Genomic DNA, 25154 nt, shown 5'->3' on the forward strand with positions numbered 1-25154 from the left:
AATTATTAGATTACAGTTTGTAATGGTATCGTATAAAACCAGCACAATAATGATTAAGTCGATGATGTCAGTTATAATGGTTACATGGAAACAATCAGCGAACATCTTACTTATCTACCTATTTATTACTGCTTCAGGTAATTTACTGTAGCCCTGTTGTGTTGCACATGATGTAACACAACATGAATGTCCGGTTTCCATAAAGCAACCTGTACGACACGAAATGTCTCTGCCAAACAAAGCCCGGTGTCAGCACACTGGCGGTTTCTTCACTTGATCATAAGTACACTGCTCGCTAACCACTTTTCTAAACATTGCAGAGATGTACGATCTGGACAGGTCATATTTCACCCTCAATTTGACATCCTCTCACCTAGTTGTAAAAGCCGGACCTCATTGGGAACAATGGGAAGTGGAGCGACAGAGCTCCCGGGGCTGTTAAAGGGAGGAAGCCCCTTTTATTTGAGGACACTATAACTCAACAAAAGCCTGTGGCTGTCTACGCACAGAGCGGGCCAAGGATGAATGGGCTGCTCTTACACTACACACTTGTGCTGACAAAAGCACTGGATCGGCAAAAGGCCACAGCCTGTCATGTGTGGTCTCCCTGGGCTAACTGGGATGAATATAGAAGTAAAATTACAAAAGAGCACCACTAACATCTTAAGCTAATGAATTCACTCCACATGACTACCCTGTTTTCACCATCATTCTTATCATTTCTTCAACAAGACTTATATTTCCCCCATGAATAGGAAGCTGTCAAGTTTTCCACGCATCCATTTTCATGTAAGGTGAAATGATTTGATCATTCCAGTTGGAGCAGCACCCCATGAACGTCCAGGTTCAAGACTTGTGACCTTTCAGACTGAATTTTAAGCTTATGACCTCACACTTTCATAGAGTTTAACCCGCACAAGCGTTCAAAACCTCACACTTCACACACATCTGGGCTTTTCTCCCCCAAAGTTAAACAGTATATCCCTCATATGGCAAGAAAAGTATTTCCTGTGTTTCCAGCCTCGGGCTCAAACGGACACACGAATGAGCCCAGCGTAACAAAACAGCCAATATACTCGGGGCCCAGAGTGCTACGAGCAATTCATCGTAGGACAGGATGCAGTCTTTAAAAAAGAAAAGAACAAAAAGTTGGTAATTCCCACACGTGGAAGCATTTTCCTGAGCCGCACAGCTTCAAAAGGCAAACCATGGAATCCAACAATACTCTAAAACAGTTAAGAGCTGCTCAGTCAGGATCCCACTAATGATTAACATTCCAGGAGAAACACTCTGTTACAGTCTTTTTAGAGCGTTCTAATTAAACACATGCTCCAATGCCACAGCATAGAGGGAACTCAGAGCGGGGATGCTTCTTTCCAGATCTGCTTAATTGGACACAATATAAGTCATTAAGGTGGTGGTAAAAACATCAGAAAGACCAGAGGAGAGGCCCAATCATCTGCCCTGTAAGGCTCCCTGTTGCTCTGATGTTGTTGACCCTTTAACCTCCTCATGTGACTGACATTCAAATGTACAGAAGGGAAAAAAAAAAGTCCTAGACTGACTTTCCTTATGAGACGGACCACTGGATGTTTAGTCCTAGCTGAGGAGACGTGTCTGGATGTTAGATGTTTGTCTCATGCTCACATTTCTGAAAAGGATATAGATGCTATGCATGTATAAAGGTCATACATCTTGGGAGGCGAGGATACATCAAATTATCTATGCATCTGTTTGAAACCCTAAGTTTCTCTCCATGTCCTCTTTGGCTTCAACGTAAAGTTTAATACTTTTGACGTAGTGTCTGTAGATGAATCATTATTTCTTTGCAGTTGTAAATTGGATGGGATACTAGAATGACAGCATGTTATAGGCAACAAGTGGAATTTAGTTCTTTATAATTTGGATTTTTTTTCAACATTTTAACAGGTTTGTTGGTTTATAGTATGATAGAAACTACTTATCATAAAAACTAAAAATTAACAATTGTTTGTCTGTATTTAGGTCTAAGGAGTTCTAGTCTGGAGCCCTCAAGAGGCCTTGGTCAGTTTCACAGATATACAGGCCTGACTAAGGGCCGTCAGTGTCTGTGATCTGTCTGTGTGTGTGGGTGTGTGCGAGGGTGTGTGTATTGGCACAATGTATATGTAGAGTGGAAAAAAAGGACACAACTGGCTGCTTATCACCCTCCTACATTAAGGATACCAGTCCTCGAGGGCAACGCTTATTCTTAGACACATCACATGTAATGCGTCTGTTTGGGTCTCCACCAGTGTGTTATTTTTGGAGCTACTAGGACTGAGGTCACTAATGACACCCAACCACTTCCAGCCAGCATAACAGAACATGTGAGTGGGGGCAAACAATGTTTGTGTTTTCAAAAATAATAATCCTCCCCATAAAATCGGAGCTGCTTTTTTTATGCCTTCTCAGAATCATAAAACTTTCTCCCTTGTAATGGTCAAGTATGTGTGTGTTTGCCTGCAGCCCGGGACGCATGCACAGATGTGCACATCTGGTGAGCCACTGCTCTTGTTTTCTTTGGGAGCCCAGCCCCTAACAGGAAGACAGTGCGAGCATAGCAAACAAAAGCCCAGCTCTTTCAACTGGCCTCTCACTAGGAGCTGCCGTCAGGTTGTTGTGGCCAAATGAACTGATTCTGTGCCGGCTCAGTGGGACCATTGTTGGCCTCAAGCTGCTGCTCTGCAAGACATGTCCTCAGCTGGCCTTTGTCAATATTGACCCATCTTTGTATTGTGCTTCAACATCTATCTTTACTGGGCTTACTATTCTCAGATGATAATAATAATAATACATTTCCATGTAATAAGCCAATTTAAACAAATGTATTGTAAAAAAGCATTTGAATACAATGTTATCAAAAGAGAGACAACAAAGATAACATGATACAACAGAAGTGGTTAGCCACGGTAGTGATGTCAATGAAAAAGAAAAAGCACTAAGAAGCTGAATAGGTTCTTCACCGAGTTTGAACACGTTTTCTTACATTCCTGGTGTATTTGTTTGCACAACAACAATAAAAAAACAAAATTAAAGCCAAAACTTTGTATTTTGAGCTGACAAAGTGTGGTCGTAAACGGTCATGAGACGCAAACAGTGATTTGTAAGTAAGAAATATCACATACATTTATTTTTCTTGCCTTTCACAACTTGAGTGCTCACTGCTTTGCACTTATTTCCATTTGAGTCATGCATCTTAGATGGACAGTTTGTATTTTGCATGAAGGAACTGTCAGGGTTTTCAGTTTCTTTTTTGCATACAAGGAATTTAAATCCTGCTGAGCACCAGGAAGGGTATTTGGATTTCCATGGGATCCAGACTCGGATTTGAGCAAATGATAAGAATCACAAAAACATGTCCCTTATCAGAACTTGTCATGATTTGGAACCAACTCAACTGGTTGTTGAAAAGCACTGGCTCAGAATACAATAACTGTAACTGCAGCAAATACATAATAATGATGTCAATATGCAAACCTCAATTGTGTATTTAGCAATTTTGGAATTGGCCTAAACTCGTTCTCTTGTTTTGCACAAATGTGTTTCCAAGCCTGACTAATGGAGGTAGTTAAAAAAAAAGACAGGCTCAAAGTTTTAATGAGTAAATGTTCTGAGAGGAATATTCTGGCTGATATCCAGCGACTGACCCCACCATCTGTAACCTCTGTGAAACAAATCCCAGGAAATACCTTTGTTTTCAGCATCCAAAAATCCCTTTGCCCTGCAGAGCCCATTTTTAAACCCCATTGACCTTTTCCATATCATCCACGCTCACTGACTCCACCCCTGTGACAATGCCAACAGGGCAGGAGGAACAAGAGCCACAGGAAGAGGAGAAAGCGAGAGAGAGAAAGAGAGAGGGGGGGTGGCATTTTACATTTTTCCAGCCAAGAGTCCGGAAAGCTTTAACTGAATCCCCTGTTGTGTGCCGGGGAAACGAGCTGGGCTTTTTAATGACTATCTCAGAGTAATGTGTTTTCTTTCGCTTCCAGCCCTGTGATGCTGTGATTGTTTGGATGGATCCCTGTAGATGTGGAGGGACGGAGAGACAAACACGCCCTCCTGCAGACAGCCATGTTTGTGTCAGGTAGGGTCAGAACAACTCTCCAGCAGCTCCGTCGCTAAAGCTGCCGACATTTGGCGTCCTAACATGTGTTATTCCCCTTTAGCAAAGACAGCCATGTTTGTAATAAGCACCTCTGCAGCGCTGCGCCGTGGTTATTATCCAGAATTCACTCAAGAGCTGAGCATCGTGTCTATACATGGTGGTGATAATGAAACATGTGTGTTGAGTACGGCTTTCATCATCGCGGTGGTCTCGTGGTCGCTCCCGCAATTAAGCCGTGTGGTTACAAGAGATCTGCCGGGGCACTAAAATCCAGTGTGTGAGCCAAAAAACGTTTTTCCTCTAACATCATCCTGCAGCTCCCTAATAAACCGAGTTGTGCCTGCAGGCGCAAAATCACTAACTACCTTTAATCACTTTAGAATAATGCTGAGCATGTGGATCCAATGTGTGCCACCGCTTCAGGCCCATCCCACCGACTCTCACAGACACGTTGAAAGTCACCGGCGAGGGACTTTAACCACACAGCGGGCACAAAGGTTATAATCTCTCCCACAGACAGCAACATCCACAGACTGCAGTGTAACAGTGCCCTGAGTTTGACCGTCCAGGCCACCGTCCCTTCGGCCCAGGCCCAGTGCCCTCAGATTTCTGGGACCACCGGCGTTCAAACAAGCCATATTTCATCCAGCCTCCTGCCAACCTACCACAAACAGTTTACAGTCGACGGGGCTCTGCTCTCTGGAGCTTATCTATGGCGGCCCAACTCCGTGCCACATCTCCCTGTCCAGAGCCATGAAAGACTGGCCTCCTCTGACAGCTCCTCACAACACACGGCCCTGTCCCGCTCTGCTTTTAGCCCGGCCGCTGCGGTGAGCTGCACCACGCCTGGGGGATAAAAGGCTGCCAGAGTGTTTGGCTTGCAGGCGATTTACACGGACGCGAAGGTGATTCATTCTAGCCTCGCACAAACAGGCCTCTGTGTACATTTCACTGGTACTGGGTTTTTAAATCAACAGTGGAAAGCGTATACAGACGGGCACTGGGACTTATATTCTGCTCATTCGCACTCAGCTGGGTGTCTGCCACAAATCCATGCACTCTCCCGACACGTACAGACAGGCCATACACACACAGAGGTGGACACTTTGTCTCTGTCCATCTCAGACAAACACACACACGTTATCATACGCCACCTTTAGGGGACTGGCCTTCATTTCCCAGAGACTTACCCTAACCTTAACCTTAACCACTGATCCTTAACCTTAACCACCCCAATGGAACCACCTGCCCTCAATGACTGTTTTTAGTCTGAAATGTGTCCCACAAAGTAGTCAAAGACAAAAGAGACACACACACTCACACACACACACACACCACAACATGCCATACTGTTTATGTCTGAGGCCGGCTTCATGTCTGCGATTTGTCTCCACCTCCACCCGTCTTGCCAGGCACTAAGTGAGCTAATGTTATAGCTAGTTTCTCAAGTTGAAAGCTGCATCATGGAGGCAATCAAACAAAAACACAGACCTGTCTGTATATCTGCTGCCCGATCCTAAATCCTCCAGTTTTATAACAATGCACTTTGGTGCTAAAATAAACCATTAACATGATCCACATTTACTAAGTGAGCAATCAAACACACTCAGCCGAGGAGAATCGGAACTTTTTCCGTTGCTGCGTCCAAGAAAAATGACGATAAGACCAGTAGTTTTTATTTCCCTTTCACTTTCACACACAATCTAGAACAAAACGTTTTCTTTTTTCAAAGTCGTTTGATTCTATTAATACGCACGATTCCCTCAGAGGCTCTGGAAATGAGATGTGAACCATCGTCGTTTGACACGGGAGGCTGCTCCAAAAAATCTTAAATCATTATGTCTATAAATAACTTAAATCATCACAGAGAATTCTCACCTGCAGCGGATCACTGAAAATACCAGCTCAGCTCAAATCTCCCCCGCATGTCTCGCCTGCAAGATCATCTAAACATTAAATATGTGCAGCTGCGAATTATGAGAGCCAGATTTGTGGATATACAATACATGAAACAACATTTAGGGTGAATACACATGCACCGTTCATTAGAAAACCTGTGGAAACAGAATGTTTTCAGAATGTGCTGGATGTCAGGTTAAGACATACACGCTCTCATTTGACCATGGGCCTGGAGTATTGTTGAATTCAGCCTTCATGCTCAGCTGAACCTCACAACAGGAAACCTGAAACGCTTCTTTAAAACCTCACAGTTACTCTGGATAAAAATGTAAAGTTGTCCAGGTCATAAACTCAACGCTACTGTTCAGTTACTGGGCAGTGAGGCCGTCTACCTCTATTCCAGCCACTAGGTGACACCACCACCTTGGTTCTGTGCGCTCTCTCTCTCTCTCTCTCTCTCTCTCTCTCTCTCTCTCTCTCTCTCTCTCTCTCTCTCTCTCTCTCTCTCTCTCTCTCTCTCTCTCTCTCTCTCTCTCTCTCTCTCCCTGCACTGGACAGTGTCTGGAGTGAATGTTGAAAGTGATATAATCATGAATCTAAGGGACAAAAAAAAGCTACACTTTGAAGTGGCATTGTGGAAATGGTGCAGAACGTGAAGCTTATTTCCCTCTTTACTGTTAAAGTAATCCAATTTATAATTTAAAAAAAAGTCCCATCCACTTCTTCTTGAATTGTCCACAAATCACTACCAACATGTACATATTTAACGTGTACGTGTGAAGACATGTCCTGGGCCTGCTCTGCACCTATAGCTGACAGCAGCAATGTGTTTGTGTCAGCTGTGGCCATAGTGACAGATCTCAGGCCAGTCTCAGTCATGCAGTCTGAACCAAGTAGATATGTCGTTCTGTCGTTCTGTCTTTCTGTCTTTGGGTGTCCCCTCAGAGGACACCCAAAGACATTCTTGGTTAAATATGACAGTGTCGGCTCTTCTATCACACTTTTGATCACAGATGAGTCTGGAGATGTTGAGGGTGCGTCTTTGTTTTCCAAAACGAAAACCCTTCATGGCATGTTTCACTGTGAGTAGAGTGAGGAGTTTATTTGAGCAACTTGCAGGAGCTTTTATACCATATCTGTGCCTTATAATAAGCCACTTTGGCTCCTTTTTAAAAGCATCCTGGGAGATTCTGTAGATCAAACTATACTGAGAGTCAGCACTGACTGAACAATGTTGTGAAAAGCAAGTTGACAGATGGATTCCCTTGCTTCAATAAAACTTTCCCAGACTACATTTGAGATTAAATGCCTACGTTGTTATTCCCCAAGTGGGTTTAACATTATCCATCAAGGTTAGAAATGAGGAAAGTGCTAGTGACTCCTCTTACTGTATATTTGGCCGGGGTGTGTGACCACTCAACAGCTCTCCTGACAGCTATAGAGCCCTGCAGTGGCGCACAGGCAACGGTCACGGAGCGCAGACCAGTTGTCACCAAAGTGACAGGCGACAGCTGAGTCCATACATCTGGAGGCCCCGGGGACTCCACACTCTCCCACCAGCCCCACCAAGTTTTTTTCATCAGTAGAGAAATGCAGTCGCTGTGGCTACACGCGCACGGGAGAGTGAAACGTGTCTCTGCTGCGTAAAAGCGCAAAGCGACGTTGGATGATGAACTCATTAGATCCAGTTTGTTGACTTCTTGAGCTGACATCAGTAGTTTATCAACACAAGCTATTAGTGAGGATGTTATATGAGCTGCTTTCTCACTTTACACATGTGTTTCTTTCTTATTAACGCACCCAATGTGGGTCAAACTGGACCAATTAGAGCAATTTCAACGCGTAGAACTTCAAAATAAAGTTTGCTAAACAAATCCAACCATAATGAACACTCTGAAAATATTGTCCAAAAACAGAAAACATGCACTGACTTGCTCCACTCACCTTCCAAAGCGTTCAGTCTCAGTAAAACCAGTATCCAGAACCAATATTCCTGGAGTGAGAAGGGCGATTCACGCTGCGTCTCATTGGCATCGGATGAAAAAGTCCTGGGAGGAGGGTGCACCACTGTGCCGCGCAGCTGAACCCAGAGCTGTGCACAGCGATAAGCTCTGAAGCTCAGATGTTGTTGTGAATAGAAGAGGAGCACTTGCAAAGAGAGCGAGAGAGAGAGTCTGGTCTGACTTCATATGTCACCACATCCCGGTGATCCCATTTGCGCACGGTGCGCTGTGGTGCTGCTCCGCTCGGCGGTCACGGTGAAATGACATTAGCGGTGCGCCCTGCCCATTGGCTTAAACGAGTGGCCCCCACCAATCGTGGAGAGAGGACCAGTGCGGAGCAGAGAGCGGACAAACGCTCCTGTGAGTTTGAACTCCTGCTGCTGCAGCGGGGAGTTAAAGGAGAAGTGTTTGCGTAATTTAAGCGCTTGGAAACTACTAAGTGAGTTAATCTTCTTTTGATGCCTTAACTTATTGGCTCTCTTTACCTCCATGTAGACTTTTGCTTTTATGCTTTCTGAAATACAAAAATGCATTTTAAGATCCCATGTTTCTCAATTTAAATATTTGCATCTCCATCCGCTCATAATTTTTTACACCAACACCAAACTATTATTATTTTATTTTGGTGGTCTCCCTCTTGCCACCAATGTGAAGTATTCACAAGGCCTACTTTATGTCCTCCCACACACTGCATGTGTAACTCTACCCCTATAGCAGGTCATGTAAGGTAAGCCTATATGCATACACTGAAAAGAGGCTTTTACTTCACTGTCTATTGAGACAAACTGTTCTGGGATCATCAAAGATTTGAAGGCAGCAGCCACCACCCATAAATCAGTGCATGAACACAATACAATAACGACAGAGGTTTGTTCTGTATTCAAAGTTGTCATGCAAAAAGGTTGCTCTGTGTGTCGATTTTCTGATCAGAGTAGATCCAGCCTAATGTTTTTGTTGATTTTCTGACATAATTCTATCACAGTCCAGGGAGCTAAATCCTGTTTTGGTTTCACATGAACTCATCCACTGATAAACTAAATAAGGTTGAGATAAGTTTTTTGACTGGTGGACCTTTAAAGAGCTCACTGACCTGCCACGACCCAGATAAGGTCTTTCCGTGACATCCAAAGTGACACCGTGCCCCTGGACAAGTGAACCAAATTAAGATATTTTGAAGCTTTTGAAATCCAGATCTTATTACATCTTTGTAATTCGGCCATCTCTCTAAAAGGGCAACACTCACACAGGAGAAACATGAAACATAAATGTGACAAATGCACCGACTAAATGTGTAACCTTTGACCTTTACGGCTTGCCCTTTCACTGGATCAGACGCTACATCCTCAGCTGACCTGGGTTACGACCCGGTGGCCATCACATAACTGGGACTGTGAGAATGCATTTTAAGTAAGAACAGGCTTAGCGAGCTCAAACCTGTCAGTCGTTCTTTACTCAGCCCTGGCATTAGGCAACCGGAATCAACACTGTGCCAGATTTTATATGGACCAGATGCTAAACGCTACTGTTTGGTATCAGGCTTTATCAAAGCTGGAAATATATTTATTATTAATAGAATCCATGATTATCTAATCACAGGAGCGATACCTCATTTAAACCAAAAAAGAAACATTAAACAAATCTCAACATATTTTTCTCTGTCATCCTGATTCGTGACGTTTCTCATTTTAGCATCAGAGCTACGAGTTTTAGATGTATTTATGGATATTTGCCCTTATTCTGTTCTGCCTTTTCCTGCTTGATGAAGAATGAAAACAAGTCCAAATTCAATGGAATAGACCAAAAATACAACTGACCGCAGGAGAACGGAGGATGCGGGTAATTATTATTTTGAGTTGCCTTTTTAGCCTCAGACCAAGATGTTTGACTGGCTGGACCTGAATGTTAAAGTTCTTCTCAATCACTTATCTTGTCTTTCTTCAGAGCTTATCTGCAGCTTATCTAATGGGATATTTATGGTGGTGTTGTAAAGAAGAAAAAAAACTCAGAGCAGCATCACTTGCATGGCTTTGGACCATAAAGATGCTCGGCATACTTTCCAGCATATCTCAGTTAATATGGCATGTGATGTCTTGATTCTGATTGCCGTGTATCAAATGTAAACCCAGTGAATTGCTGAGCATTATCAGTCTAAAAACCTTTGTTTATTTTTTCCCTTAACAGCTGCTTTGCATTTGTGTATAGTGTTGATAAATCCCCAAATCCCTTTATTAAGATTGCAACTATTGAGCCCTCTAAAAGGAGCTCACTAGCAAATCTGCTTTAATTCGAAAATATGTCATCTTCCACTTTAGCACGTCTTGTCTGCACATTGAAGAACTCTTTGACCGTCTCTGCACTCCCCTGTCTGCGTCTTGCAGATCTGCGTCCTTCCCTGGAAGCTCTCTTCTATTAATTATTGAAAGAAAATTCCCAGTGTGAGCCGATGTATTCTCAGCTGTGCAGAAACAATAACGGAGCATTTCTCAAAGTCACGCCACTGACTTGAAGACCCAGTTTCATTAACCGTGTGGCTCTCAGCTCCGGTGCATTCCATCTGAATCGATATTTATAGTCACAAAGTGTTTAAGTTTTACCACTAGAGTTACTTGATATTTGGCATGAAATTGCATTAATTCGTTTTTGAAGAGATCGTGTCTCTGTTTAACACCTCAGGCCACCAGTCGGAATTTAGTTATAACCTTGGTTGCAAGGTTGGGTGAGGATATAGGAGTGTTAGCGTGGTCTTAATCTAGAGGCTTGGCTTTCAAGTTTGCTCTGCTTTAAGTGTGTGGCTTATTTTTGCGTGGGCACACTGAACATGCAGCTCATTTTGCTGAGAAAATGCGATTTCTCTAATTAAGATATATTTATTAAGATACATTTATTTGTCCCAAACACATGCACAGACATCCACAGGCTTACTCATGCAGGAAGGGAAATTTAACCTCTGCTTTTAACCCATCTGGTGCAGGACACACAGAGCAGTGAGCAGCCATGTACGGCGCACGGGGAGCAGATGTTGAGGGAGTAAGGTGCCTTGCTCAGGGGCACTAGACAGGGTAGGGAGAATCCTCTTGGATTTTTGGACAGATTAATCCAGGTTCGTCTTATTCGAAGACAAACCTGGGTCGAACCAGAGACGAACCAGAGACCTTTTCTGCCCATAGTCCAAGTTTCTGCCACTAGTAAGATATGACTTCCTGTAACCTGCTGGTATATATACAAATTTATCATATGAGATACAGAGATAGAGATGGAAACAGTGTGTTCCCCAGAAATTGCTTGTTGATGGTTCATTAGTGCTACAAAGAGAGAAAATAAACACATTGAGGTGCATTCAAACTCATTTGGGAGGGGATTCTTTTTCTAAAGGGATCCTGCTTCTCTGAGTTGACACAGGAAAGCTCTAATCCAAACAAAGGCAGGAAAACAAACAAACAGGTGACGGGACAGAGGCTGATGGCTGAAGGCAAAGGCGGGACTAGTCAACAGAGCAGCTGGACCTCTTGACCAGTCACCTGGCTGCTGTCCATACTCAAACACTGCTGGCCAATTAGGCACCACTGGTCGTCCCGGAGCCCCAAAAGGCCCAAATTTGCTCAGTCTGTCAACTGGAATTGTTGTTGGACAGCATGTCACAGATTGACAAATGGGATCACATTACTTAAACAAGCAAGTTAATGCACGAGCGGGAGATACAGCCGGTCAGATCCGGATCGGTCTCCTCTGTTTCTGTAGGATCCCACAAACAAAGAAAGGCAGTAAATGACTTGACATGAAGCGCTGCAGCAACAATATAGTGTTGGCCCTCTGTTTGTGAACATGACACCATTATAATTGATATGCTGCACTTAAGCCTTTGTAGTCTCTAGCTGGCTCTTGCTCAAGGGCTCCCAAAATAACTGCAAACACTGAAGCAAGAGAAGGCGTGCTTGCTTACAGCATGCTAATTATGGAATTGTTGTACGGCAGAAGTAGAAACCAAATGCTCAAAGTTGTTTCATAATATCAGCTGGCCTCATTAATGGTAAAAACTAATACTTTAAACATTTGGTTAATATCTTAGTTTCAAGCATATTTGAATGGTCAGAGCAAATGCATGCAGATTAATTATTTGTCTGTCATTTTAGGTGGTTCTTCACACTGATGAGTGTTCAGTTTCCCAGTAAGTTTGGTTTTAATTAATTATTTGATGCTAAAACAGAGGGAAACATCACGATTGACAGCTGAAACTGCCATTGGTCAAGCACACGAATCAGTGGGACCTTGCGATTGTGTCTCCACTCCATTATTACCACTGCAAAGACTCTGGCTCCAAATCACATTAAAGGCATAGAATGGCGGCGCCTATATCAAGCATATTCTATATATTTATTTGTGTACAATGGGAGGAAGTGGAGACACATCATCCATCTTTATTTAAGGTCTATGATCCTGTTAGAGACCAAATGCAGATAATAGTTGGGGGAACTAATAACCTAACTCAATTGATACAACACATTTATTAGTTATCTGTACAAGTGCTGGTCGCTTGGTTGGTTACTTTTATACAGAGCCAGGCTATAGCTAAGTCCCTTAATATTTACTGCAGAAAAGGAAGTGGCATTGACCTTCTCAGTGTTAGTACAGTATAGGCACCTTCATAGATGTTGACCTGTCTTCAACCATCCAAATTCCATGAAAGCAATTCAGAGGTATAGTGCTTTTGCATCTGCCATTTAGTGGGGTTTAAGTTGTGGAGTTTCTGCAGGGAATGTGCAGGGTGAACATCTGAGGGACTACACCAGCTGATGCTGTGCACTTCACTCCCAGTCCCAGGTTTGCTGACAGAGTGAGGTTTGCAGGCTTCCAAGCAGGAAAACCAGGGAGCTTGGGGGAAAGAAAACACTTAAGAGGGTTAATTTGAGCCACCAAACAGATTTGAGTCCAGTGCATTATCTTCCTCTCCTTAATGCAGTTCGGCTGATTATCCCTGCGTCTTTGTTTGTGTGGGCGAGTTTCCCTGCTGAGATTTTTGAAGCCCCTCCAAATGTTATGCCTCAAACACAAATTGCCAGAGGATCAGACCCTGATGTTAGATGGTTTCCGTTGCCTTTTTTTCCATCTCAGTGTCTTCCCCCAGCCTTTCATTCTTATCCCAGACATTGCAGTGCTTCTGCTATTAATTCCTCAGCAGTGGACTGAAGCTCCTTTAGGCATGCTGCATTCTCCAGCCCAGTCTTCTGTCGCCTGTGAGATAGCACAGAGCACACAACTTGCACTACTATTAAGATGCCTTATGTTACCCAGATAAGGAACTTAAGAGGACCTCTGCTTTCTTTCTCTGCCTTGACTTTCTTTTTCTCTTTAATGTTTCCCTTCCTTCCTCTTACCCTCTGTCCTCACTTATGATTCCTGATGCTTCGATAGCCAACTGGATTTGCTACATCCCTCTCCCTGTTTGAGTTTCCAGACTTGGCCCAATCAGAACTAGCACACCAGCTTTGGTGTTCGGTTTCTATATCTCTGCTGGTGGCTCTTTCACACAACTGCAACCAACACCCCCTGAGGGAACTCTCCCCCAGTAGTTATACCCTTGTTATAAGAACTTGCAAAGACTAACATTATAGGCAATTGTAAAGGTATATGTACAGTGTGTGATTACTGAATTGCAAACTCCAGGGGAGAAACTGATGAGAGTTCAGCTTTACACACGCAGCATACATTAGTTTGAGAAATGCTGTGGTTGAGAGTTGTCGCCTGGAAGCTATTTGTAAAATTCTTACCCTGCCTGTATATAATCCCTTTTCAGCATTATCCTCTCTATACTTGGCAATGAGAACCAATTGCAAAGGGCCAACCCAGTGGATAGTGTCTGTTTCCCTCATAATAGAGGCTGTACATCTTCAACTGCAATCCTGGGCAGCTCTCAGCGGCAGTGGGCTGTAATTTAATGTGTGCCTGTGGAATTCAGCGCTGGGTCATATTGCTCCGCTAAAATACCATCAACAGCTTTGTTCCGCCACCAAAAAAAATACATTAGCAAAACGAGGCCAGACGCGCTTGTGGGCGACACTTCACATATAACACATTACTTTTTACAGACTTGTCAGGGGCCGAAGTAAAGGCCAGATAACCAGATATACTACCTCGCTTGTACTATCGGCACTTGCAGGCACAGGTTCCTGAGTTTGACTTCAGCTTGAGGCACCAGGATCCTGGTATTTGCTTCAGTGAAAGCTGCCTTTCCATGCAAGGCTTTTTTTCATGCTGCTCTACATCACTATCTTGAGGACCATCAACCTGGGGCTGAGCCAGTTCAACTCTGTCTGCACCTCTGCAAGATGGGCTGATGTGGGAATGTTTTTTTGGGTGGGGGGGTGGGGTGGTCTCAGCAAGGTAGTGGAAGGTAGCAGCGCCACAGAGGAATCTGCCCCATTCTCTGAATTCCTAGGCAACCTGCTTCAGAGCAGTGTGTTTCAGTTGATGATGCTCGTTTGTTACGGCCCAGCAGGAGTTTTTTCTGCAAATCTAGAACTTTGGTGCCCTCCTCTTCCCAACAATCACTTTAAACTCTCCCTTCTCCCTTCCTCCCTCTATCCCTCCCTCCCTCCCTCCAATGCTCCGTCGTGTGGTAATGCGCCACTGACAGATCTTTATCAGCCGACCCATCCCTGCACGGGCTCGCCATTCGCCTTTGTTGTTTTTCACCAACCAGGGGCTGAGCCAGGATGAGGGATTTGTGTGCACTTCCCACTGCAGCTCTTCAGTCCTAATTTGAAACTGGTGTAGTTGTGGTCCTGACAATCATTTTCCACTCTACAAATATTGCTGGATGATAATAACATAGGTTCACGCCTGGGGGACATCACAGTGTGGTCAGGGTCAGCCACAGATGGTTTTGTCTGTGGAGGATATAAACAGCGGAAATGTCAAAACAACCCTTGGACAAGTAGAAAGAGGGAGAGAGCGAGAGACTGAGACAGAGAGAGAAATACTGAGGAAGTGAAACATGAGTGAGACAGTGAGCAGGACAAATGGAAACAGACATGTAGAAGACATGTAGAAGTGCCCGTTTGGGCTTGATGGTGTGATTATATGGTGATGGTGAATGGAAAGTATGTTGAGCATTATATAAAACTCATGACTGTGTGCAGACTGGCTGTAGGAGTCTCTGGAGAGGACCAATTCCAACCAGCCTTTCAGGCCTCAGGCTCCAAAACTGGACCACTACCCAGAAAGCACAGCCGCTGGCGGGCGATCAAAGGCTGGAAAGGAGAGTTAACAACAAAAAGAAACCTGCGAATCTGTCTCAGCTCTCTCATTTGGCAGCGCCTACACGATACCATATGTGAAGTCAACTGCTGATGATCACATTTTGTCCTTTTTACATCGCTCCTGTTTAATATCCATCTTCCTGGCTCGTGCCCACTTATCTGAACTCAAGAACAGGCTCAAATACACCACTTTACGGAAAGTTGTAGTTTTCTTCCAATATACAGCTACATTCTTGAACCAAATTCGAAAAGCAAATTTCTGATCAATATTTCTTCTTTTGCTGTGTTTTTACATTTCATGATTTTCTTGGCTGCAGCAGGTTGCTTATAGGGAAAACATCTTAAGGCCTTTGAACAAGCCAACAACTGTTGTTGCAAATTTTCTGAGGACAGTCTACTCTGTTTGACTTTATGTCAGAGCCATAACAAATGTTATTTCATAATGCTTGAGTGCCTTTGTACTGTCTTTCAGTCTCTTGTCCCTTTGGCCCACCTTGTGGTTTGTATGCTCTCTCTCTCTATATCTCACTTACACACACACACATGCACACACAGACACACACACACACACACACAACCGGTAACATCTACTGCATGACAGGGAATGTCTTCTCACATAGGCCGTTTGTCTGTCAATCAACACCTCCCTAATTAGGCTGGATGTATCTGTGGATGTCGTCTGGTTTCAATTGGGCGTCTTTGCTTTGAAAACAACCTGCGTCTCTCACTCAGTCTCAGGATTTAATGAGGTTGGGACAATGAATGAAAGCTGGACCATGTGCATGGCTGTGTGCTGGTTTTAATGATCGAGCTATTACTATTGCCACAGCACATCATTACCATTTCCATTGTACACTGCTCTCATTAAGAGTGTTACCAGACAGAATTCACTTATTTAGTCTGAAATAAGGAAACTAGTGGCCTTTGAGCCACAGATCTGTCCAATTAGCCAAAAAGATGTTTGTTCTTGAGATCGGCTTCGGAAAAAACACACACTTGACCTCTTGAAATTCTAAAAACAACCACGCCATTAGCAGACAGAGCGTTTCTAAGATCTGATGTCCAATTATTACTGCTGATTCTGCACGTGTGTGTTCGTGCCTGTGTGTCTGTGGATGTGTTTCTCTTTCAAGGTCAGTGTAAGCATGCTTCGTTTTAAGGATGTAAATGGCAGGACTTGTAGGAAAGGGGGTGCGTACACACAAACACACACACACACACACACACACACACACACACACACACAAACATACACAGTGGAGGGTCACATTGGCCCATTACCAGCCAGTCTTCTGTGACGTTCAGACACAAACACTATCATCATATTTATGAGTCATTTTCAGGAGCTGCCATGTGCAGGAAAGTTGGATAAATGTTTTGGGTGACTCAGGAAACACTGATGGATGGTGACCGTCTGATGAAGAGCATCAATCAAAAGCTGGTTACAGTTTTTCGTATTACTGACATAGTGCAGCCTCAAAAAGAATAAAGACTGTGTTCTTGAGGATATGCTGATTATTCATGCAACATTCATTAAGAAAAATATCTGACTTAATCATGTAAATTTAGATTGTGACCATCATGTGGTTGCTCTTATTATTTGATAGTTCACACTTAAGATCAATGAGGTGGGTCCATTCTTTACAGTAAGCTTCAAATCAGGGTTTGTCAGCATTTACAAGATAATCTGAAATGGTGTCTTTTTTCCATTCTTCTTTTTTAAACAGCCACGCAAAATTTGATCTTGATAAAATCATTTAAATTTACTGGGGCAGAGCCGATTTGGCTAACTACAGGGAAGCATGTTTATAGAAAGTTTGGGTCTTAGGGACCACATTGTTGGGCGGCAGCTCTCAAAAGAACTTTCCAGAGCAGCTAGAGTAGCAGCATAAATGACTGAGGTTCGGGAAAGAGCAGGGGATTGAGGGACAATGGCTGCGACATGGGTAGCTAATCGCTGTTAGTATTTCTTTGTCCTCTCATGTTGGACGACAAGGCAGACTGGACGAAACAGTGACCTATATTTCCCCTGGAGGAACAAAGTGGTATGGTGAGAAAGGTCGGGACTTGCTGGTTTCCATTTCCAGTCGATATATCACAATACATATACTCCAGGGGAGTATTTTTAAATAAAATACTAATTACCTCCACATGTTAAAGATCTCGTTTCCAGTTGAACCACAACCAACATTGTAGAGAACAAAAGAAGGCTCGCCTGCAACCGTCAATGTAACCCAGCTCAGTAACTCATACATGCCTATCTCTATGTTGGGCCTCATCTGCACACATGTGTGTATAGATATAAATCCTACAGTCTTACAGCAGAAGAGGCCATAAATTCCACCTCCACCATGGAATATTTCTGGACACTGGGTGGAGGTGATGGTTTGAGTTGTCCAACTTTATTTACAGTCTATAGTGTGACACAATACATTCAATTCAAATCCTGATTTCATTAAACTTACTGATATGAGTGTTGCTAATACACACTTCCCAAATCTTTGCTTGTCATAGCACATTACACATGCATAACTTTAGGAACATCAATCGGGAATCACCAACACCAGGTTATTAAGGTTTGCGATACTATAGTGGCAGTAACCACTTGGAGATCAGTTGCACCAAACCCTGAGGAGCTGTCAGTGGAACAAAAGGTGTTGCCACTCAGGTGGTGTAGCATAACGTCTGTGTATACATCCCTGTCAGCATCTCTTTCTCTCGTTCAAGTGCTTCTCCATCAATTCAACCCAACACTCCTTCACTGTCTCCTGCACAATCAGCGTGGTGCGGAGTGATCCGGGCTCCCAGGCGACCAACAGCCGGGGGCAACAGAGAGTGTCGTCGCCCTCCCTTTTTCCGACTTCAGGCATGAGGCACTCAGATATGGATCATGTGAACAATCACACAGACGCACACAATACTACCCTTTCAGTCCCGCAAGGTGATGGTTTGAGTGTCAGAGCTGTGTCCATCTTTGCAAATATAGTCTGTCAACCTCATAGTTGGAAGGGATTTTTTTTCAATGCCTGGAAGAGAGGGAATTAGAGCTTTCTACATCTCAGATGGACTAAGCACATTTTCTGCAGCCACTTTCTGATGAAGACAAATTATTCTCTTTCATCCCCCAATTAAACAGCAATTGAGTTGGACCATGAGGCCGATCAGGCCAAGATATAAATGTGGCGTAAACTAGTATCATAATTCACTGTCATGGCATACATATTGTTCTGGGTTATATTAGGCACCGGTTTATTGCCCAGAGAGGGAGCCCAGGCCAGGGGAGGATCACGCTGCAAAACAATATCAATCTCACAAAGGCATCTTCTTTTAAGAAGAAAAATCTTACAGATTAGCACTCCATTCCTCACTTGCTTGAGATGAAACAATTTTTTTAAGCTTTCAGACAGGCACTGAAGTCCTGTTATCTTCCAGCCCCTGAGTGAACTCTCCGGAAATATTTGAGAGAGCCCATGTGAAAGTACAGCAGGAACATGTCTGGGAAGTTCACTTTTTTACTTTTGGCCATAAGGGTTGACTTTGGTATCAATTTGCTGTATATAGGGAAATTTAAATGTCCATAACATAAATTTCAATCTCTTGACACCTCAATGCGCAACCCAGGAGTCACCCTTCACCTGAATGCTCCAGATATTTTCCTCTTTGTTGTGAACGCGTCTGACCTGTGCGAATTCCTGCTGCGTTCTTCATTTATGAAAGACTGGAAGGTTTTTGTCTGAAAACAGCTTTAGACTCATTCCTGTGCGAACACACCTTTTTTGGAAATTCATATAAATTGTAATGTCAGTAAGTAAATCATCATCACAAGATCATTTAGGGGCCAATCATAGACGTCCCGATGACCTCAGTATGGGCCCCGTCTGGGTCCTGACCTGGGGTAATCTGTACCCTTTGACCCCCCCCCCCCCCCTCCCTCAGTCACGGAGAAGCTGCTTTGAGCTAATGTGAACAGCTACTCATGACTTCCCCTCAGGGCAGCTTGAAACGGGTGAACACTACAATAAAGGCTTCAGAGGAAAATGAGACTTGTTCCAATCTGTTATTACAGTGATACCACAGAACAATGCCAGACAGTTGTCACTGTGAGCGAGACACACAGTGATGAGTGGACTGAAGCCGTGTTGTGAGGAGACATGAGTCACTCTGCAGACTGTTTTCTCAATGCTCTCTCTCTCTGTCTCTCTCTTTCTCTCAGCTGTTTTCCCAAGCACTGCAATTTAGTTATGGGCTGTTGGAGTAAAGGAGTGTCTGTGTGTGTGTGTGTGTGTGTGTGTGTGTGTGTGTGTTTGTGTAGAGAGTGGACAATAGTGTTATATACAATACGGATGATTGTATGTGAAATGAATGCATAGGTTTCCACGGTCATAACCATCCTAATGACAATAGAGTGCAAACTGTTAAATGAACAGCTGTGGCTACTGCAACCAGCGCCAAAATCAAGATTGTTTTTTTTTAGAAATGAGTCATACAATATTACAGTAAATGAATAATTAATAATTGTATTAGTATATGATTAATCTAGAATTACCCCTGCTGCACTCTCCCTCCAAGACATCTCTGCTTGTCCATAATAAAATACAAAACATATATCAAGTGTTCAGTGTCATAAAGCCAAATTGGAAACACAAGGTCTGACAGTCTGTACAGGCTTATGCTGGGCTCACGCTCTGAGGATTTACACCCTTTGCCTGAGCACAAACCACAGCTGAAATAACCCAAAATGGTCCAAACCCTCAGGCAGCCAGTGCCCACTCCAACTGGTGCACGAAAGAAGCATGAATTATGTGGAACATTCTTCTTTTATGGGCTATAAGAAGAATGAAGTGCCAGCACGGTGTCATCTTAGCAGCAACTGATAATAAACGAGCAGATTAAAACACATGATTCTGCTATGAAGACACAGCCAATGAAGGGTTTCTTTGTCTTGTTTGGGGAGCGAAGGAACCAGCGGCTGGTCCGGTGATGCTCCACTCAATCTTTGTCAGAGCCAGTGGCCTGTCCGTCAAGCTGTGTCCAAACAAACCAACACCCTCTGCCTGTGTCTCCGAGCTTTGGCTGGAAGGGCTGGAGGGAGGGGGGGGTCAGCTGAGGGTGCACCAAAAGCTCCCTCACTCCACGCTACAGTAACTTCAGTTTTTGACATGTGGAGGCCCCGGGTCCATTCATCCTCCCCCTGACGGCTCAGCTGCTTGCACCGACCGGGGAAAGGCGGGGCAGATCTGGTGTGACCTCGCTGCTTTCAAGTCATAATCTTTTTTTTTTTTCATTTTTAGAATTTTTTCTCTTTTTGCCAGTTCGTATAACAGTGATTCAGTAGTGAATCCTATACCGGACACTGTACTTCCTATTACTGCAGTAAACATTGTTCTCTGGTCCATTGCTGCACATGAAACACCTCATTTTAACACTTTCATACCATCCGTAAATGATGCCATGATATCCCGCATACGAACACTGCCATTTTGTGGCAAAGACATCTGCCTAGTATCTACAGAAGGTGCAGCCATGGATGCGAGGTCCCAATACACAGTTGTGACCAATTGAGAGTCAGTCTCAGCTGCCCATCATTTCCCTCCTCGTTTAATAGCATGAAATACCTAATGAATACAAAACTTATCAGAAAACCCTTGTACAGACTTTTGATATATTTTGGTCCATGTCCCAACCACTAATGGACGACAGCTGACATTTACTGCAGCCAACCACCGGGTGGCGATCAAGATGCTTTGGCTTCACTTTTTAGGGAGCCGTCATGTCGTCCATCTTTTTTATACATTCTATGTTTCAGAGTAAAATGTGGTTTGTTTGGAATAAACACAGAGATAAAATGCAGGACAGTCTATTTACTTACCACAGTAACTGCCTTTCAAACATCTTAGAGTCATTACAGCTTCTATTAAATCTCTATTTATGTGTAGCGGTTTGGTCACTGTTATAGCAATGAGCAATGAAAGTGAGCTGAGCAGAAAGGGCAATAATAAAATCCATCCTCAGTGGACGAGCTGGCTCATTAAAGTTTTGTTCCCCCATCTCCCTCAAAAAGACTCAGGCAGGAAAAACGTTGGATGAAATAGGAGACGTTGCAGCGCAGATGTTGTATCTTAATAGATGTGTGAGCTCAGCGAGCTGTGATAAGGGACCACGTCTTCTTTGAGCAGACAGAACACAGACAATCCCTGCTCAGGGGGCTGTGCAGCATCTGCAGCCAGACATGAATAGATTACTGCAAGTGTTTGGTTGACAAATTGAATGCCACCGATGAGTAATGGCAGGAGATTTATAAAAGAGAGATTGTCACAGGAGGCCGCGGACTCAATTGTTCCCAAATGCACTGGTGCATGTGTACAATAATAGAGATAGGGCGTCCCTGAAATGCTGAGCGCCCAATTCCTTCTGCTTTGCCGTTAACCTACTTGAAACTGATGGGGTTTTGATTTGAGTGCTGCAGGTTTAAAATGCAATTTTATCCATCAATGAGCAACAAATATTTGTGGCTCTGCTTCTGTCTGACATATTTCATATTGTGCATGCTTCTAAAATGACTGCTTTGGCTTTCTGTGAAATGCACTTATTCACTGGAACAAGTGTAGATATTTAGAGTTTTCACAGAAGCACGTAGGGTAGATTCCCTCTCATGCAATAATGAAACTTCGATGGTGGTTTTCTTCCTCTGCAGCGCTGGACAGTAACCTTTCAATGTCTTAACTTTATAAACACAGCGACTCCTCAGATCCACCACATAATGTAGTCTGAATCCCATCTCCCTTACCCTTGGAGAAGATTCCTTATTAATAACGCCAAACCAAGAGAAGTACCACGCTCGGCTCGCCTGAATGCGTCCATGATAAACTTTCAGTTAGCTGAGAATAGCTCCTTGTTTCCCCAGTACCTTTTCTCCCTGACTGGCGATGCTGCAGCTGAACACATAGCGAAGGATTGAGTCATATGGTTTCACTTTGAGAAATATACTTTCCTACATGTACTCTGTAAAGCTCAGGTTTCCATCTTTGTAGGTGTGGTCTTCTATTTGGGTCACAACAGAACTCAGAGGAGAGGAATTCCCAGTGTGTCCATGTGAGGGAGGGTTTTTAATGAACTGCTCAGTGATTGAAATGAGGCAAGTCAGTCAGCTTTACATGAAGGCATGACTGTTCCCGCTTCATTGTGGAAACATAAGCAAGTGCAATGTGTTAAAAAGAAACAGTGGGAACATGCTCTATCGCGTCTGATCATGCAACTGTTCTGATCTGTGCTTGAGATGCACTATTAGCAGCATTAATTTAAACAACCTGACCCATACGTCATCAGCTCTGCATCCAGTTCTCATTGAACTAAAGAAAACCAAAGACTTTTCATCCCTGCAACGTACACTTGTGGAAGTGAAGAGAGGAGGATCCATGAGTTAAGAGCAGCCAGAGTCTTTGCAGTCCAGCCTGAGCTCCCACTCATACCTTAGGCCAGCTTTCTATGATGAAGAATAAAGAAAATGCTTTATGGCCTCTTGTCCTGCTGGGTCTTGGCGAGTCATGCATTGCGGCCCTGTAGCTGCTCAGCTGTATCCCAGACAGCAAGACTGCTGAGAGAAACAATTTGAAAGGCCTGCACGGAGGACACAGCCTAATTAAATAAAACCTTGGAGAGTGAGTGAGTGAGTGAGTTTCTTTCATATCACATGAGTTAACTTTCAGTCTGGGGCATTTAACAGTAGCCTGCAGTAGATATCCAGCTGTCTGCCCCCTCCTACTCTGCCATTTCAATTGTTTTGAGCTACATTAGCATTCTGCTAAAGTTTGTGCATGAGCAGGCACTTTTCTGCATTTGTACATGTGCCTGTGTTGGTTCAAGCCAGGAGTGTGGATTAGGTCTGGTCTCTGGCTCTCGTCAGCACATGCCGGACACGGCGCTCTGAGGCCCTGCATTCATTCCATGTTGTTTTCATTCCCCCACCTTCGCTAGGTGCACAAAAAAAATGTTTTCTCAAGTCTCTGCATTCCAGCAAAAAAAAAAAGTGCTAGCATTTACTTTTACACACACCTGGATAGTGGCCGTTCATTTGATACCCAGCATTTTTCAATTATGCAGCGCGGACACAAAAATATGCACCATTTCTGCTTTTGCACTAAATCGCTCTGGCACACGGGACAGGCAAACAAACTGAGGGTGATACTTTATTAAACACGTATTTCCTAATCCTCTGTTTATCAGAGAAATCTACATTTATCTTGGCCATTAGTACTGAAAATAGCAGTACGAACATGGCTCTGTGCTCACGGAGAGGCCCTGTCCCTCTGTTAGCACTGTGAACGGGCACAGGAAATATCAAGGCCTGTAATTACAGTCAGATACAGAAGGTAAGGAAGTGAACTAACATTCCTGATCAGAGTGCAGCCTGGATAGGAGACACTTGAGACTTCCCCCACTATACACATTCATTTATTAGCTTTTCATTAGGAGACTCGCCCTCAGTTTGATCCTTCCCCAAATAAAACTACACAGATTTTCCAATAAGCAGTGTTTTTGCACTTGAAGTCAGGATTTAAATCTTTGCTTCCAGTTTAAAGCCAACAAGACGTCTTACCACCGTGTCATAACTAACTGCTCTGTCAAAACACAGTTCTGGCACAAAATTGTTATGTATGTTGAGGCTGACTCCTTAATGACCTTCTCCTCGGACTAAAAGGACAGTCTCCAACACTTGGAGATGGGCAGCAGACAGGAAGCAGTTGGCATGCTCTGGCACCTCCCGTGTCTGGCCAGCAGTTGTGCAGATGGTTTGAGCTGAACGTGTTGTATCATCTCTCAGCCCTCTAACCGGAATCAGGTCTGAACACCTCCTGCACTGCCTCAGCAAACAGTTTTGTCATCAGGCCACATTACTTGTGGAAAAATCCTGTAAGCGTCACTTCTAACCACACTTTTGCATCATTGAAATATTTAAACAACCACTGGATTAATTGCATCGAGATTTGGTCAAGACGTTCATGGAAACCACAGGTTGAAGTCTACTGATCATGATGATTGCCCTGATGTTCCATCGACCGCTACAATGACGACCACCTTTATAATTTTTAGGGGTAAATGTCCCAACAACTGATGAAGAACTGCCATGAAATCTAAAAAAGAAATTCAGTCCCTCACTGGATGACTTGAAGATCCTACCTTCCAAAAATCTGTGAGCTAGCATGCTGACGTTAGAATTTAGCTCAAAGTTCTGTGCCTTATTACAGCCCGAAAGAAACTGTGTCTCAAAACAGGGGCTGCATCCCTCATCGGATGCATTCTTAGACCGTTTGCATCACAATGGCGAGACTAGTCTGTCCTAATTCCAAGGGTCCTCCAAATGCGGCAGACAAATATTTCCTTCCACCCCCTGAGCAACGGAGGCTCCACTGGGTGGATCCTTCTCAGCTCAACATATCCTCAATATGATTCATTGCGCTTCAGTCACAAACTGTATTTCAAAGAGGTAATAGCATTGAAAAGCAAGGCGAAAACTTCAGGAGAATTTATTTTAAAATGTAAGTACTCAACTGAACAGCTAACTATAAAAAACGACCATCTTTAAACATTATTTATCAACCGAAGAACATTTTCTTCCATAGCTTTGATACTAGGTGATGGCTGTAACGACGGGACAAGCTGGTGACGCAACATGTAGACCAGAATCTTGACTGGTCATGCACCTGCCAACATTTTGAATCTGGAAAATGCTGGGCGATTACTCCAACTGTATTGAGCTTGAGCCAAGAGTCTGATAACAGGTCGGTATCAACAGACATCACTATGAACCCATGGCTCCTCGAGGAAGATTGCAGGGACTGTTGGTAAAAAAAACGACTCTGGAGGAAA

This window comes from Platichthys flesus, chromosome 6 (assembly GCF_949316205.1).
Source record: "Platichthys flesus chromosome 6, fPlaFle2.1, whole genome shotgun sequence".
Classification (NCBI taxonomy): domain Eukaryota; kingdom Metazoa; phylum Chordata; class Actinopteri; order Pleuronectiformes; family Pleuronectidae; genus Platichthys; species Platichthys flesus.